Raw genomic sequence first — 10,942 nt, 5'->3', positions numbered from 1 at the left:
ACTCTGGAGGGGGTGCAGAGGGACGGTGTCCTTACTTCTGACCCCGGTGGGAGGAGAGTGTGTCGCTGCTACGCCGCTGGCGTGTGCTCTGTCTAGCCTGAGACATACTGTGCCTGTGATCATGGAACTGGAAGGGGGTGCAGAAGGACGGTGTACTTCTGACCCCGGTGCAACTTAAGGGTGTAAATCCTAGGTTGGGAGATTAGGAAACTTCTAGGTCAAGAGGAACTCTACCAAAGTGAATCAGCTGAAGAGACCGAGGGGGCTGCCCTTGCTGTGTGTTCTGGGGCCCGCCTGCAGTTTGTTGTTTCCACTAAGGTAGAGGAAATGGGACTTTGCTGTGTGCTGTGTCCCCCCACCTGCTTGAAGAGGGACTGTGCTGTGTGCTTTGTACCTCAGAAGTGGAATCGTTTCCAGGTGATAGACCAGTGACGGAGTGAGGTCCTGATCTGGTAGGAGAGTTGTGTTCTGGTGAGTGCTTCCCTGTGAGGGTTATTCCTTCACCCTGACTGGAAGCAAGGGTCCCTACTTGGTCTAAGGTACTTACCTCTGCCAACTAGAGACCCCCAGTTCTAACATTGGTGGAGTAGAGGTAGGATCGGGCATTCTTGCCGTGACCTCTAGTCAGCCTGAGGGTGTGGTCCCTAGGTTGTAGGATCAGTGGTAGTGTAGCTACCCTGAGAGAGAGAGTGGAGATTGGCTATTGTGTGCCAGGGGCTTCTGCCCCCACTCTGTGGATTGGTTAGGACCTGTGATCTTTGGATGGCCTAGGGCCTGGTCCTGACTGTGGATGACTAGTGTGTACCAGTGGGGTATCCTAGTTGTGCCAGAGAACTTTTGGTGAGGGAAATCTATGTGGGTTCAGAGTGGCGAAAAACTGGAAGGTCCCTGCCGTGAAGGCCCGTGTCCGTGGGTTTTGTCGCCCAAAGCATTGAAGACCATCAGTGTAGTGATTGGTCTACCCTGCGTTTTGGCTGGAAGGGGGATGTGTTGGACCCGGTCCTTTGAGCAGGTTCACCCCATGACTTTTTGCTTTTTCCTAGCCTGTTTTTGGAACCTGGGTTGGGGATTTTTAGGCCTCTGCGCACTTTTTCACTGTGGTACAGTGTAAAGTGCGTGTGCTCTCTGTGTGTGTGGTGAGTGGCCTGCCCTCCCATAGGAATGAATGGGGAATATGTATGCCCATGGTAGATTCCTGATGCATGGGGATTGCAGGGTCGAGTTTGATATGTATGAACTCGTGAGAATGAATGCTGCAGAATGGTGTATGCGGCATGGCTGTGTCTAGTCTAGAAGCGCCACTTTTAGAAGTTGGCATAATTGTGTAGTGAGTCTGCTGGCACGTGATTGGCTGATGAGCTTGGGCCTGCTGGTGGATAGACTGTCTGTTTAAGTAGGATGGGGTATGCCAGGCCCTGGAGGAGGGGGTCTGAGTCAGCCGTAGATGAAAGGCCCCCATCTGCTGTTAGGGAGGGGAGGAAAGAGCGTCTGGTGGAGCCAGGCTGTGCCTGTGGGCCCACCCTTGATGGCTCTCCCTCCTGATGGCCCCCTGTCACCTCTGACCTGAGGCTGACAGGAGAGGGAAACCAGATACACCAAGAGCTTAGGGCTCGCTGACACAAAGACTTCAAAAGACTTCAAAGCCTTTTCTGTGTATAAGAAGGGGCTGTGTTCCCTTCCAATTTGTTCTTGTCTTGTTCTTGTTTTCTGGACTTGAATCTATCAGGGGTGGGCGCTGCCCAGCCCCTGGATGCCTGGACTCCTGGGGGACGCCTCTGCCCTGCCTGGGCTGAGGGGGGGACTTGGCTTTACCCCTGGGAAGCTCTGGGACCCTTGGCAGCATGGAGAAGCTGCATCTTCCTGGGGAGGAGCGCTGGAGCTGTACTACTAGCGCCTGGAAGCGCTCTGCCTGTTGTCTAGCGCTTTGGAGCGCTTCATTTTTCCCCAAGCGCTTGAGAGCGCTTTGTCTGGACTTTTCCTAGCGCTGAGGAGCGCTTCATTTTTGATTATAGCGCTGGTAGCGCTCTGCTCATTTGCCCTAGCGCTTAGAAGCGCTCTATTCCTATGGCCGGTGCCCACCCGGTATCTGGCCTGTAGGAGGAATCAGCCCCCGCCTGCCTGCCTAAGGATCGGGCCGCCGCGCTGCCCGCGGCGACCCGGAAGTGACTGACCGGCCGGCCAATCCTGTCGCGGCCGGCCGGAAGTCCCGCCCTCGGCAGTCCGAAGAAGAAGAAGGAAGGCGCGGGAGATGGCGGCGGTGGACGGGGCTCCTCTCGGCTGAGGGAGCCCCAAGGAGACGAGGCGGCCGGCTGGCAGGGCTCCCGTGTGCCGAGGGAGCCCTGCAGAGGAGAAGACTCGTGGTCGGCTACCCGGGGCTCCCGTGCGCGGAGGGAGCCCCGGCGAGGAAGATGGAGGGCCGGCGCGAGTCTCCCCGCATGGAGGGAGAGCCTCGAGGCAGCAGAGACGTGTCCCCGCCCCGCCCGCGATGGGCTGCCGGTGAGTCTGGGCAGAGGGGGACAGAGGACAGGAGGGGCGCCGGGGCACGGTGACGGTGTCCGCGCCCCCCCCAGTGGCGCGAGCTCACGCCTGTGGCCAGTGTGAAGCCACGAGGGCTTCAAGGGCGGCCCCAGATGGCAGTGGGTCGCCCCAACGCTTTGTGAGCCCAGAGAGGCTCAAGGGGCTCGTAGGGGCATACTGGACTTTGGCGCATTTAGGGCGGCCCCAGTGGGCAGTGGGTCGCCCCAACGTTCGTGAGCCCGGAGAAGCGCGGAGGGGCCATATTTTGTTTAAGAGCCTGTTTGGCTCCAACGACGGGGCCAAGTTGTTTTTAGAGCCTGTTAGGCTCCGGGGGCATTGTAGAGAGTTTGAGCCCCCCAGAGAGGGACTCCCACGATGGCCGCATTTGTTTGTTTAGAGCCCCGAGAGGCTCTGGGCCATTTTTTAGAGATCGAGCCCAGAGGTGGGCTCCAACGACCCCCACAGTTGTTTTAAGAGCCTGCTAGGCTCAGGGGGCATTTCTGTGGACAGAGCCTGTGTGGCTCCAACGGAGTTGCTAAGTTTATTGTCAGAGCCTGTGTGGCTCCAACCTTTTGCGCAGTTCGTTCTAGGGCCAGTGAGGGCCCCAGCGCAGGTTTGAATCTCCAGCTGCCCAGCAATTAGTGGGCAGCTGCACTGTTTAGGCGCAAGAGGGAGAGAGAGTCCCTGCGTGGGACAGCGAGGGCACAGTGGTGCCCGGCCTTCACAGCTGCGCAGCACTTAGTGCCAGCTGCAGCGTTTAGGCCCTTGTGAGTGTTCCCAGGGGCCCAGCAAGTAGTGGGCCCCTGCATCGTTTAGGCCCCTGACATTGAGACTCAGGGCGTTCTAGCCCCAACAAGGCCAGTTGGCCTAGGGACTGCCACATGTGGTGGCTTATGTAGATTGTGCGCAATTGTATGGTTATTGCACCTCTGAATGCATTTCCTTGCATCATGTTTTATTCCTGCACCTCTGAATGTTTTAGACATCATGTGACTTTTGCGCTACTGTATTATCCTGGTACCTCTGAATGTAATTTTATTGCATCATGTGCGTTATTCTTAACACCGCTGAATGTGTAGGTTTATGCATTAAGTGTTTTTCCCTTACTACTCCTCTGAATGTGTTTTATGCATCATGGGTAATGTGTTCTTTCTTAGACCCCTAAATGCTGTGTGATACTTAGGTGGTTTTCCTTTACTACTCCTCTGAATGTGTTTTATGCATCATGGGTAATGTGTTCTTTCTTAGACCCCTAAATGCTGTGTGATACTTAGGTGGTTGTTCTTTTTAGTACAGGTGGTCCTAGTGAGGTCCTGGTCCCCTGCGTGACAGTCTCCTAAGGGTTTAGGGTTGCGTAGGTGGTACTTACCTGTTCCCAGTAGTTACTGGATGTGATCTATAACTGTTACTTTGTGTTACAGTGAAGTTTATATACTTTTATTCTAATTACTGACAAGTATTTCTATATCTGCAAAGTGTTGATTCAGACAGTGGCCCATGTGGCCCTGTCTTGTAAATAATCCCTTGTGAATATTGCCGTGCCAGTTGGCACAATGTACATGTGTGATTTCTATCTGATATGTTTTGACAATACAAAAGTTATTTTAATATAACCTTGTGTGGAGTCTCTTTTGTGGTGTGCCTAGTATGTTGTTGCTGTCGTGTGCTGACGCAAATGCTTTACACATCGCCTCCGAGTTTAGCCTAGACTGCTCGCGTCATGCTACCTAGAGGGTGAGCAGGGGTTATCTTGGCGTGTGACTTCCTTGCCCTGACTGGACTGGTGGTTTCGGCCTGGCTTTGGCGTCAGCCTTAGCCTACCCGAAATAGCCGGTTTCCAACAATGAGCAAACCCCAAACTAGCCTGTGCTCAACCCCCTGGTATCTTGGCACAGAGAAGGCAGGCTTAACTTAGAGGCCATGTGTAAAGTATTTGTGCAACACTTTAAACAATAAAACTGTGAATACACAACACAAAAAAATCCCACACCAGGTTAGAAAATAGAGCTTAATTTAATAAATGAAACAGGCCCAACACAACAAAAATCCAATCATTAGAACTGGAGGCAATGAAGTGCCTAAAAGTATAAAGTGCGAACCACGACCATCTGGTCGCGTGGGAGTGGATCAAATTAAAAAGCTCAGGCCGACCGCAATAGAACGTGGGTCGGATGCAGTCCCAGGTTCAACCTTCTGAAAGTTTACCTCCTGAAGTTTTGTGGCAAGATTCTCATTCACGTTGGAGGGGTCTGCAGGAAACAAGGAGAACATCTCTGATGTGACGGTGGTCAGCATGATGCGAGGAGCAGGCTGAGCATCTGGAAAGGTGGGCTGGAGATTCACGTAGGCAGACCTCCTTGGTGATTGATGCATTCTTGGTCGAAGAGACAGGCTGGTTTTCGGTGCAAGCTGAGCTGTTCTTGTGCGAACAGGCCCTTTCATGCTGAAGAAAATCCCAAGAGCTTGACTTAAGAGCCCTAGAGCCACACCAAGGATCCAGGACCTGAGAGGCACCATTTGGGGGTCAGGAAGTCACTGAAGACAGGTGCAGGAGCTGTTGGGGAGCCTTTTATGTTCCTGAGGCTCAGATCAGGAGGTTAGCAGACTAGCTTTCTAATACCCTCTGTGGTCCTGGGTTTTAGATGGGTTGCAGGTCCAGTTATCCTCCCCAGGCAGGAGGGCAGCAGGCAGCAGTTCAGCACAACACAGTAGCAGCTCTTTCAGAGTGGCATCCAGCAGAGCGACAGTCCTTTCAATGGCATAGCAATCCTTCTCCCTAGAAGAGTATAGAAGTGACTCCAAGCTACAGGGACACAGCAGGCTACAAGAGACTTTTACTACAAATTCTATGCTATCCAGTTGCAAACTTACCTGCCCTGGAACCTTCTGCTTGCCTCTGCTGAAGTGAGTCTTGACCCCCAAGTGCTGTTCCCAAAGTCTTGGACCCGTGTCAAAGTATACTCATCCTAATATTTACCAAAACCTGGGACTTAGAAGCTGTTTAGCATCAAAGACCTCCAAAAGACTTCAACCAACCTGCCAATCAGAGTCAACGAAGGTGAGTTGTTGATGAGCCAGAGATTCAGATTGCTTCTGCTCTGAGTTTTTCTGAAGGAGCGGGACCTCTGGGAGACAGTATCTAGCCTCGCAGAGCCCTGTTCAGCTACTACATGCAGTCGTGCATTGCTGTAAGTATCTAAGCTCCAAAAACAAATTCTGAAGTTTGAAAGCTTCACTGAGAGACGTTATCTATCCAGTGAAGGACCTTTTATGGGTGCAAAAATCAAACTTTTCCCACTAAGAGTTACCGGGCCAAAAGTCTGTGGCTTCACTGAGACCTTGTCCAGCAGCTATCCAACAACATGAAGTCCTCTTTCGCCACAGCATACTGCCTTGCCCGGGGAGCATTTGTGACTTAAATTTCAGAGACTAAGGGCCTCATTGCGAAGTCGGTTGAGGTCCGACCGGCGCATTATGATGCGGCGGTTGGAGGCAGCAGGCAGAGGGACCGACCCCTACTGTTATATGGGCTCAAGGACCTCATTAGCGCAGCGGTCAGAATGTATTCTCTACAAAAAGGGCGGTACCTGCTGTGGTACTGCTGTAGGGATTACGATGTTTCTTTGGCATCCCGACCACCGTAGAAAGTTAGACATAAACAGAATTTGTGGGCCCCTAAAAGGCCCACGTACCTCTGGGGCCTCCACTATGGTGCCCCCCTAAACATCCCTGCACCATGTGGTCAGTACCACATAGGGCTCTTAGTCTAAAGGTAAAACCTCCAACTGGGTCAAACCTGGTTTCTCCGACAGGCTCAGGCTCCATTGTGGTTGGCCTTTACTTGCACCTATGTGCTAGTCAAGTAAGATCAGATGTTCATCGTTGGAGAGTAATGCTTTTTGAAGCTATTTTCACATTTGAACTTAAAAATGTCATATCTCTGGTGTCCCTTATCAATTTTTTATGTTTTGTTGTAGTTTTATTGGTTAAAATGTACTTTATTTTTCTAAATGTATTTTGGATTTTTCTTCTGTTATGTTTTGACTTTATTAATGTTTTCGTGCTGGCTTTACAAAATGCATCTAACTTAAGCTTATCTACTCTGTGCCATAGCTACAAGGGAGTGGAGCTCAGGTTTTGCTTTGTGATTTTAAGGTTCCACCTTAACAAGGTTTGAGGTTTTTACTTGATGTGGTTACTCACCTCACTCAGCTAATACCCCAGTTTCTTACAACATCATTATGTGCTACCTTGCTTCACATTATACCCCCCATCATTCAATTCCCTCCTGGCAGGCATAACCTTCTGTCTCCTACTGCACACCCATTTCTACTCTGAGACACATCTCCCAGAGCTTGACTACCCAAAAAGCCCAATGCTTCCTTGGTGCATGTTGCACATGTGGCACATGGTCCCACTCTACACCAAAGTGCACACTCAAATCAATGAGCAGTGTCCAGTGTGGAACAGTGCGCCATATCACAGATGCACTGTTTCTAGTGCAGGGGCGAATCCGTGGCTGAAGTGAAATGCTGTTTGATGCCCTCGATCTGCCTGTAACTGTACAGGTGGCAATATGGACAGCATTTGAAAGATGAAAAGAGATCCCTATGCAGGCAGGTGAAGCGAGTGACTGCACTCCTCTGTGGGGAATGTCTGAGACATCAATAATACTCCCATTTCCATCTTTTAAGTGGTGCCCCATGGTGGACAAACTAATCGTGTGCCACCTCAATGTGGTGCACCTTTGGTAATTCCTTTGCCTCTGCACCAGTGTCTGTAATACACCAGTTCAGATGCACAGTGCTTCCTCATATGCAATAGGTCATGCTCCTATAAAAAAGGAAGGCACCCTCCTTGTTGCAGATCATCATGTGCTCCCTTAAAGCTCTCTATTGTGCTCAACCTACTGTCTACGGTTAAACATCATTGTCCATATGTGTGCACATACTCCAGAGTGATTGCTGCTCTTTAAGCATAGGTGCCTCTATGTCGATGTGTCTATGTGTTTTATTATCTTTAGTTTTGTTGGCTTATGTTCATTTACATACTCTCTATATTCCTGTGTGTCCTTACAAATTATTAACTTAAACGCAATTAAAACTCTTTGTTTATCTGGTGTACAAAAGTCAAACCTATTGGGGTGGTCAGGGCTTAATAACTATTTTCATTAACAACATTCCATTGCCATCGGCTGTCTGGAAGGTGAATTTCTCACTGCTGTGTGTTTACTTTATGATGTAGACTAATAGCTGGCCTTTGAGATTGCACAGGAGTATGCTGTGTGGGAGTGCACACAGATGTGTCATTACCGCTATTAGGCCACCTGAGTTGCCTTATCGTTTATTACATCACTCTGAATAATTTCAAGCAAGTCCATGCCACGTACACATGAAGCCAGAGGCATACTGTGAAGGCTGAGCGTATCCTTCAGATTAGAGTGCCTATTGCACATCTAAAGTATCCTTTCTGTCTCCATGCAAGAATGTGGTAGACCAGGGCTTAATTTGCAAAAGAATGAGTACCCGGTGCCTAAAGCTCTGCTCAGAAGCCCCGAATATGAAGGTTGCATGCGTAGTCTAGAATCCACCTCATGCCCCTTTAATCTGCTCTACTCCCTATCCCGTAGTCTTACACTTGCAGGTCCCTGCTTTCCCCCTTTGTGATTGTTTTCCGTCTTTCTCTTACTCCGTCCTTCCCCTTTGTGTGTTCTCTCTCTTGCTCTATGGAAAAAAATAAATGCTGGTCCACAAAAATTAGTTCGTTCATAATTAGTGTAGTTCCAGTAATGCATCACATAACCAAGCATCCTCCTTAACTGCACCATCCCATGCATTGTATTGGGAGGTAGTTAGCTAATTTATATTTTTTACATTATTAATTGATATGATGGTTGAGAAGACAATATTATTTTGTATATTTGGCTGAATTAAATTGGCAACATGAAATGCAGATGGCCGGGCCTGGTCACTGACTTTTTGAAGAGGAAATGGCATTTTGTGTTGCACTGTTGCCTTTTGATCTATCAGAGTTTAATGTTATATGGAAATTTGTAGCGCGCACAACTGCTCTAGAGTATCCTGGCGCAGATGGAGAATGCTCCAAGAGTAATCAACAATTTGCTTTGATATTTTGGCTGCATTTTCTATAAGTCGAATGGCTTAACCTGTGGAAGATCCTGGGAGACTAATATATACTTTCCTAAATCTTTGGAGCTTTTTGCAGCGGGTGGAATGAGTCAGTGGCAGATTAGGGGAGACACGATTTTGCTTTCCAGTGCGTCTTTGGTTGGCTTTGGCTGCTATACATCTGGAAGCCTAAGGAAGGTTAAGGCGGGTGTTAGACCTGGCACTATTGGCGCAGGTCTCCCTTCCATTTTTTGCTATTGCCTCATGTATTTTTGCTGGTGTTAGATGCTTTGGGGAATGTGCCACTGCTATTCAGTGCCACAGTGCAAGTGCTCCCTATTGTAAATTGATGTATGCATTAGTGATTCCATGTTTGGCTACTTTGGTTTACTTGACAGACCCTAGTCTAGGGCACTGAGTGTGCCAGGGCGTGTAATCCAAATACTGCTGGTGGGCCTGCAGCACTGGTTTTGCCACCCACAGAAGCAGCCTTGTAAAATGTCTCTAAGGTCTGCCATTGCAGAGCCTGCGTGCAGTCTGGTACTGTCATGCTGACTGGGCAAGTGCACCCACTTCCCAGTCCCTAAACCTTCCCTTTTCTTATCAGTAACCCCTATGGTAGGCCCAATGGCAGGGTGCACTGTAAGTATAAGGTAGGACAAGCCCTGGTGTGTGTGGCATGTCCTAATAGTGAATTACAGCCATTTTCGTTTTTCATTATTGCAAGACTACCTGTCCTCCATAGGCAAGAATGGGCTGTTAGAATTGGTACATTTTATAATCCTAACAGGCTCAGAGAACATGGTAGAAATTCGAGTTTAGTATGCCTGAAATCAGAATAAAAAATACATCTTTTAGTAAAGTTTATCTTAATATTCTGTGTTTGCAAGCGACGCAGACAGCGATGTCGCCGGGCAGCTTGCGTCCCCGTAATGTGACAAACTTACCGCATTTTCTCCAGCCTCTGCGAAGTTTCCTGCTATATAATCTCTGATAATTTGTCTAAGTACCGATGGCGTGGGGGGGAGGGGTGGTGTGGATAGAGGGAGGAGGGAGCACTTCCAGCTTCCTACTATACTATTGTTCCTTAGAGCTTGTTGCTTAGCCACTGGACCTCTGGGTGCGTTTTGTTGGGTTAGGAGGGGGGGGAGTTTTATTTCTTTTAGAAAAGCAGATGTGGAATTTTGAAATAGCACTGGTCGTCTTTGGGTGTCCACAGGATCCACACTAACGATTCACCTACGAATTGCCGCCCGACCCCCGGGTTGTGGGCTGAAAGGCCGTGTAACAGTGTTACTTTATTATGGATGTACCTGTCACTGAGTGCCACATCATTGACCATTGTACAACTGCTGTTTATATCTGCAATAAAAATATATTAAAAAATATATATATATATATATTCTGTGTTTGCAAATGCCACTTTTAGAAAGTAGGTATTTGCTTGTCTAACCATTCAAACCTGCCTCTGCTAGTTTGTGTATTCCTATGCCTGGTTTCTGTGAGTGACAGGGCTGGGGAATTCCAGGAGACATGCTGAGTCACCCAGTGGTGAATAGAGAGATCTGCATCTAGATGGGAGGGAGAAGTACACCTGAACTCTGAATAGGGCTGTGCCTGCCTTCCACAATGCTGGCTCCACCTCCTGGGGAGCGGCTGATGTCTCTGCCCTGCACACTGAAAGAAGAGAAGGAGTCCTGTCAACAAAGTGCTCCAGGACTGTACTTGCCTTCCAAAATGCTGGCTCCACCTCCTGTGGAGCGTCTGATGTTTCTGCCCTGCACTGTGAAAGGAAATGAGAGGTCGGGTAAACAGAGTGCTTCAGAACTGGTTTGGACTAGGCACAGGCCCCTCTCGCCACAGAGAACAAAGGATTTTGGGGTATAAATATTGGGACCCTGCTCCCAAGAAATTAGATCACTTTTGATCTAATTTCTTGAGTTAGAGGCTGGCGCTAGCTCCTGAGGCGAAAAGCCGGGAGAACTAGTTGGCACATTTTAAAACTCTTATCTTTTATTTGTGTTATGTTTGCATTTTACTCTGTTTTAAAAACTACGTAGACCTACCTCCTTGCATTTGTCAGCCTGCAGATTCCCCCCACAGCCGAGTAGGTGCTGGGACGGGGAAAGAAAGACGCCGCCATATTGGGGGTAGCCCCGGTTGCTGCACTAGCTGTTGGGACCTCCCGACCCCTACCCACAGTACTTAAATCACGCTGAATACGAGTCGCGTTAGTTAGAAGCTGGCGCTAGCTCCTGAGGCCAAAAGCCGGGAGAATTAGTTGGCACATTTTAAAA

This window comes from Lissotriton helveticus, chromosome 2_1 (genome assembly GCF_964261635.1).
Source record: "Lissotriton helveticus chromosome 2_1, aLisHel1.1, whole genome shotgun sequence".
Classification (NCBI taxonomy): domain Eukaryota; kingdom Metazoa; phylum Chordata; class Amphibia; order Caudata; family Salamandridae; genus Lissotriton; species Lissotriton helveticus.
The sequence above is the reverse complement of the archived record's forward strand: the minus strand, read 5'-3'. Positions refer to the sequence as shown.